Source organism: Palaemon carinicauda, chromosome 2 (assembly GCF_036898095.1).
Source record: "Palaemon carinicauda isolate YSFRI2023 chromosome 2, ASM3689809v2, whole genome shotgun sequence".
NCBI lineage: Eukaryota > Metazoa > Arthropoda > Malacostraca > Decapoda > Palaemonidae > Palaemon > Palaemon carinicauda.
This window is the reverse complement of record NC_090726.1, coordinates 162,118,116-162,125,759: the sequence shown is the minus strand read 5'-3', so window position 1 is coordinate 162,125,759 and position 7,644 is coordinate 162,118,116.

Sequence of the window (7,644 nt, the reverse complement as noted above, 5' to 3'; positions counted from 1 at the left end):
ATATTTTGTCCTGCGCATTTATTTGCAATGTCTTACCTTCCCCATATTTTCTGTCCAATTTTATTGCTCGTGTCGGGATACCCGTGGTCGAATTTTGTCACATATAGCAGTGAAAGAGTTAACAAAATAAATCATATATGCATTTGAATGGATTTGTTAACCATTATGATATTAATGCAAGTATATATAACAAGTAAATAAATTGTACATTTATTCATAACCCACATCCCCTTCAATATCTTCTAGGTTCATCTGCTTGCTGGCGAAACGACTACAACAGATGTGTCCTACCTCTCACTCGCAGAACTTCATTGATGAAAAACCAGCACTGTTGCAGCTGCAGCATGTGCTACTGTATGCCAGGCCATATGCAGTGCAGCTATAGCTGACTAAATCCAGGAGTGCTTGAGGAGTAACTGGCGTTGTTGAGGAGGGTGTTGTGATGTTGGATCTCTCGATGTCCCAACCATAGTTGACAATATTTTGATCTTTTTCGGGTGGATCACTTTGGTCTGCGGGTATCCATAGTAGCCTCTGAAGATGAGCTCGGAGCACGTGAAGCTCCAGGTTTGCATCAGTCAGTGGGAGCTTCTTCATTTGGGGAGGCTTTTTAAGGGCATGCTAGAAGTGAATATGTGTGTCTCTCATTGTTGCACTTCTCTTCTGTCTATAAAGGGGTAAGGAGGTGTAGACAGTTTCTCAGAGCTAAGTGTGTCCCGCCAGGCTGAAAGAACATTTGATCGAGACCTGGCATGTCTATTTCTAGGAGCTTCAGCGCTGACTGTTATCCTTCTACAAAAGAGTAAGACAATGTATCACAGCCTGATAGTGCATGGACATTGAGAAATTAGCTGCAATTTCAAGTGCAAAGCTGCTGAACAGTTTAGTTGGTGTCCAAGGCATCGCTATTCCACTTTTTTATATTAATTTCAGCCACAACTTGTATTCTTGGTGTTCACCACCATAAGAGAACCAATACAATTTTTTCATTACTGAGTATTCGAATGGTGTGGGTGCCTTTTGCAACCACTTTCAGAATGTAGCTGCAGATGTGACGTCCGCCTCAGTTTGGGTAACAACACAGTCCAGCTTGTTAACAAGTTTGATGTTTGGATTGAGATAGCTGCATAGAATATTGTTGAGCAGATTCTTGTACTTGGAGTTGTTAAGAATAACTTCTCGGCATAAAAGGGGGTAGTTTGGAGCTAGCCAGACTTCTTTGGCTGATCGTCTCCTTATCTGCTCATGGTCCTTTGCGCTGGGAGCTTCTTGATCATATCTGTCGAACAAAAAATTTTCTTCCAGATATGATGATAGGTGCCAGTCGAGTCCCAAAGCTTGCAGCTTGGTTACCTATAGTCCCGGAGACTGGCCAGATGGTTTGGTACAGTAGCTGGCTGCCATCAACTAGAACCACACCTGGAGCAGATGGAGTCTTGACAGAGACAGTGAGATAGTTAACAGAACGGCCTTATCAGCCTTCCTCAAGCAGCCATACTCATCGATCAGGGGTGGAGGGACAGGACTTAGTTCAAACTGCAAAACATCAGCCATATCAACGCTGAGCTGCTGCGCCACTACTATCAGCCGACTGAAGAGTGCCTCGACATCGTAGATGACCATCCCCTTGACAGTGTCTTCATTCTTGAGTAACTTCACTGTTTTGACCTTATTCAATATTGTCTTGTGGAGTTCACTGCTTAGCAATGTGGAGAACTGTCTGCTGTGCTTATTGTGTCTGATGCCACTAGGCCTTTTCAGATCTGGTCATTTTGGAGGAGACTACTTCTCCAGTTACACTACAATATTCCCCCGATTGGCTTCGCCCAGTATCTTCCTTCCCTCCTCTTCCTCCTTTTGCTTATTCTTGTTCTCCTCTTCATCTACTCCACCGTGTAGCATCTACTTCTCCACAGCTTCACCGTATATGTTTCATAGCGATATCAAGATGGGCACAAACACTGAAACTGTTCACCCACACAGCCACTTGCTCAGCACTCATTCAAAAGCTTTTCATAACTCCAGAATCCTTCCCTCACCTGATATAAGTTTGGTCTCTAAACTGATCTGGTAGTACTGCAATCCTGCCATCTGAATGCCTAGAGATTTGCGCACCTGGTAGTCTGTTCTGCTTTGTACGGTGGGGATGGTACTCCATTGACTATGTTGGGAATGCCAGCAAATGCTGCACTGATACCTTCATCAGCACAGTGAGTCAATCCATTGAGTTAGGCATGCAGTCTGATACAGTTGGAGATCTACTGTGAGGTGGGTGTATTACATTCCAAAACTATTGAGAAACCTCTCGAGATACACAAGTTTAGTTAATATAATGCCTGTGTGAGCATGTGGTGAGTCGATTATTGGCCCAAACATGACCAGTGTCTTGGGCTTCTAGGCAGATCCTGCCACTAATCGGTCTCGCTGAATATTGACGCATGCCTACTTAAGTGATCTCTCGTTCCCGTGGACTTACAACAGCCATGCCGCTTATTGCTGCTGACTGAAGATTACTGCCCTGTACGGAAGTTGCAATTCTTCAGTGGACAAAGCTTTCGTCTGAAGCAGAGGTGGGTTCACCCTGGAAGGAGCCGTGTAGTGCTGCAGCTGTATACACTGCTAGGTGAATCACATAGAGGACGCTTCATGTTTCTTGATTTGGGGAATATTCAGCTGTATCACACCTATAATTCCTGTGTTGATGATGTCGGACAGATGCTGGGTGAACTGCATCACCATGACGTGGGTGCTCTTCATCCCATTGGGGCTTGCGATTTAAAAACCATAGTTGTCAACCCAGTTGAATATAAGGCCAATCTCTGTGTTTGAGCTGAATTTCTTGTAGTAATCTGAATGGTTGTCCAACACAAATTTGGCCACTGACCTACAGAAGCGCAGGGTTTCATCATAAGTGCTTGTGAGGCCATTCTCATTGAGAGTCTTAAGGAGTTCTGAACTACCATGCTTGTTCGTGTAGTTTTACAGCGAGCGCAAGTGTAGTTTGGTTTCTGCTGGCACCACAAATGTGTTGCTAAATGGAGTAAGTTGACAATAGATACAAGACTAAATACCATTTTAAGAAAAGTTGCACAGGTGCTGTCAATGACCTTCTGACGAGCATAGTCACTGAGGTTGTAGCTTGCAGGTCTATCTGTTGCTCTGATCTCACTGTGTATCATTTTACAAGCTTCTCCAGCTTATCAATGTTGCTACTGCTGTTTCTTTTCTTTGGCAATTTTGATAAACTGTCCGATGCTGGCTTTAAATCCAACAATGGTTTCATAACCCTCTATACGGAGTAGGTGAAGTTAGTCGCTGAAGTAGGCTGTGGTGCTGGAAAAAAAACTGTCTTCTTGACAGAGTACCCGAGGCTGCGAGTTACATGGAGTAGACCTCTGTTGTTGTCCACATCTGTAATGTTTTCAGCCATCATCGCAACCACGGACACCAGTGCCTCCTCCACAGATGCCATCATGGCTAGTCGAGATACAGGAACAACTCGGAATTTATCGTAACTGGGCAAATGCTATTGTGCATCATCCACAGGCAGATCAATGACACCACAGAGTCTAGCAGCTACCTCATTAGCTCATTGGTCCTATCTCTCATCACATTACAATCTCTATTTAAAGTTGTAAACTATCTGACACTTACCCACGTATGTGGTTTCTAACTGTCATTTGGCTTATACTCAATTATTCCCACAGAACGGACAGTGTCGTTTAAAATCAAAGTTATCACATTGAGACTTCAATAACCTTTTGGAAACACAAGTGTCTGTCGGTGCACGCTTTCTTTTTCCTTATTCATTATTTCTACTCCTAGAAGTATAGGCACAGTGACATGATTTGTGAGCTACAATATCACTTCTAGACAGAGCTTTGTGTGTAGCCATGATTTTCTGCAGTCATCGGCTTAAAGGTTTGTAGAGCTCTAATGGCGTTACATGGAGTGAACAGGTACTTCTCCCCTCCAGTAGCCATGATATGACGACTGTGACAGCCTGGGTGTGTTTCATGACTGATGTTGGGATGCTGAGGACAATTGTTCTTGATTTTCATCTTCCTTCGTGGCTAAGTATTATGTCAATGTGATACAAGTTTCCTGGACCAAGGTTCGATTTCCGGCCGTCAACAGCTATAGTCTCTGACTGGTTCCGCCTTGGGACTCTGATCCGGGATTGGCATGAGAATCCAGACATTAATTTATTGCAATATATAGCTTTTTTCAGTATATATATATATATATATATATATATATATATATATATATATATATATTATATATATATATATATATATATATATGTACAGTATATGTATATATGTATATATATATAATATATATATATATATATATATATATATATATAATTATATGTACAGTATATGTATATATGTATATATATATATATATATATATATATATATATATATATATATATTATATATATATTATATATATATATATATATAATATATATATATAATATATATATAATATATATATATATATAAATATAAATATATATATATATATATATATATATATATATATATATATATATATATATATATATATATATATATATATATATATGATAATAATAATAATAATAATAATAATAATAATAATAATAATAATAATAATAATAATAATAATAATAATAATAAATTTTACTCTATCACCTGATTTTTTTCAGTTGTCAATTAGTCAGACCCTCATGTGATGGGACTTAAGAGATAATATGCAAAAAAAAAAAAAAATAATAATAATAATAATTTCACCTAAGGAAAGAATTAGGATATTTCATATATCATGTAGAAACTATTCGATTCCATAATCAAACCAGAAATTACAGTTAATGAAAAATAACTTTGTTTACATCTTGTTACACTGTCTATTTGCAACACCTTTTAACTTTTTCAGAATATCTGAAAACATAGAAATTATATTCCTTTTAATGGAATCTGTTGTTATTCATATAGAAAAGGCAGTAACCAAATTACCTTACCAACAGATCTTTATTGTTAAGTGTTGTATCACATTATTCAAGAATACCTACAATATATTTTCCATTATTAAGGAAATATGTTCTTTCTAATATAATTGTTCATAGAGGATGGCACAAATAAGACAGGAATGTTATACACATTAAAAAAAATCAAGTCTCCTTCTGATACATATATTTTTCGTGTTTTTTTTAGCACACACACACAAAAAAAATGTATATTTTAAGCAAACTGACAGTAGAGAGAAGAAAAGACAACCATCCAGTCCTGTCGGGTTTAAAGGGAAATTAAGCGAAAAGCAAAAGAATGTCCTTGCTTCTCCTCTCAAGAGATAGAATGGGCCTTTGCGTGACTAACTTTAATAAAAGAGAGGTTTATTCGTTGAGGAATTTCATGTTCCTGGTCACTCCCTCAGTTGTTCGTTATGTTGTACCGAGGTAAGTGGGCTGTTTCGGGAAACCTTGTCCTAACGTAAAGCTAAGGGCAAACAAAGACTAGAACACATATCTTTGTTGTATATAACAGTTTTCAATGGGCACTTCAGCCATACCAACAAAGCTTTTTAATATTTTTTATAGAATATGATTCTTGAGGGTATTGGTACATCGCCGGTGTTTTAAAATTAATATCCTTGCGTGAGGCAATAAAAAGTAACGTGCAAAAATCTATCCGAAAAGGATACCCACAATATGACAAAAATTTTAGTCTTTACTAGAAACTTTATATAATTGTCCTTACAAATAAGTGATATAGAAATTTACACATGGTCCTTTTAGCTTAGGAATAATTAAAAAAGGCAATGAATGTTATCGGAATGAACGAATATTGAAGATTGGTAGAGTTTTGTAAAAAGAAAAAGAAAGTGCAAAAGGGCTAATAAAAAATAAGGTTTCTCATTGTATTCAAACCATAGTGGTTGGCTTCGAGTTTCAACATATAAATGTTATATTTGATATATATTAAAATGTACCAATATCTGAATATTATGTTCATATAATTATCAATTTTTTCCTAGCCCAATAAATCTATTGTTTATCGTTATTATGTCCATTGGAATAAATTATAAAATATTTTATCAAAAATACTTTTGGAGCATATTTTTGTACTTAATTTTTAAATCTAGAATGCAGAAGATGACAAAAACTATAAGATAAGTAAGATAAAATTTCAAAATAGATGTATATTCTATTATTCAGATTAAAGAGGATTTAGGAAGATATAAGAAAAATTCCTCCTATTTCTGCGTAACACATATATCAGGATATAAATAGAGAGAGAGAGAGAGAGAGAAGAGAGAGAGAGAGAGGAGAGAGAGAGAGAGAGAGAGAGAGAGAGAGAGAGAGAGGAGAGAGAGAGAGAGAGAGATATTAAAGTACTACAGAAATACAAGTTATATCTTATAAATGAATAGAAATTCTATTCATTGTCTCGTTTACATCTCTCTTGGCATGTGAGTACTGATGGATTATACTTTAATATTTTGAATTACAGTTTTTTGCCTTGAATCTGTAAAAAGCTAAATATGTCTATAAAAAATACCCTCCTCTCTCTCTCTCTCTCTCTCTCTCTCTCTCTCTCTCTCTCTCTCTCTCTCTCTCTCTCTCTCTCACACAACTAAACAAAATACAAACCATGGCGTATCTCTCTGTCAACACGTTGAGCTAGAGGTTATCTTCGCTGTAAAATTTCATCGTTGTTTGCAGATCTATCTTCCTGATACATTTATGTGAACCAGAATAGCACATGTGACAGATCCCATTTGTTCCCAGGTGTTTGATTGCAAATGGTTGTACCGTGAAGTGAGAAGGAAAAATCGAAAACACGGTAGAGAAATATATAAATTGAATCGATAAAGACATTTCAATTCCATGGGGGTGACCTATTGGAAACGTCCTTGCCTGACGAACTGCTGGACGGGAGATAAGGTCCGGTATAAACTCTATAGTTTCTAGTAGTGTCTGCAACATCACTATCCCTGCGAGCATAGGAGGGATGGTGATTGTGGGGGTTGCGAGGGCCTGTAGGGTAACCTACTGTCATTCCCTGCCATTACCTGTTCCTACTTCTACCTAGGATCGAGAGGGGGTTGGTCACTTATCATACAGTATGTGTATATGGCTAGTCTCTAGGACATTGTCTCTGTCACTTGCCTCTGCTATTCGTGAGCGACCTTTAAATATTTAAATGTCATTCGAACAATCATAAAAAAAAAAAAAATTGTAGGATAATACTCGATAAAGGAAATTAAATAAATACAATTAACTAAAATTGCTATAATTTTTTCCTAAATAACATCCATGTTTTCAATATGAATTTTGATAAGTCACATAATTCTCAAAATAAAAGCGAACCTAATGAATTTAAATTTTTTAGTAGGAGTATTGGAGAGGTCAGTTTATGCAATAAGATCAACAAGTCAATTTAAAAAACCTATACCCGTTTAATATATCTTTGAGAGCAGTTAAGGTTAAAATGGTTACCAATACTGTATAGGAAGCTCACAAAAACGTCCATCAAATTAACTTTTTACTCCCATAACTCATCATTAATGTGGGAGTAAAAGATTTGTAACTAACACATATATATCTTTTTATCATGAGATATTATTGAATTCTTTCAGAACCTTGGAATG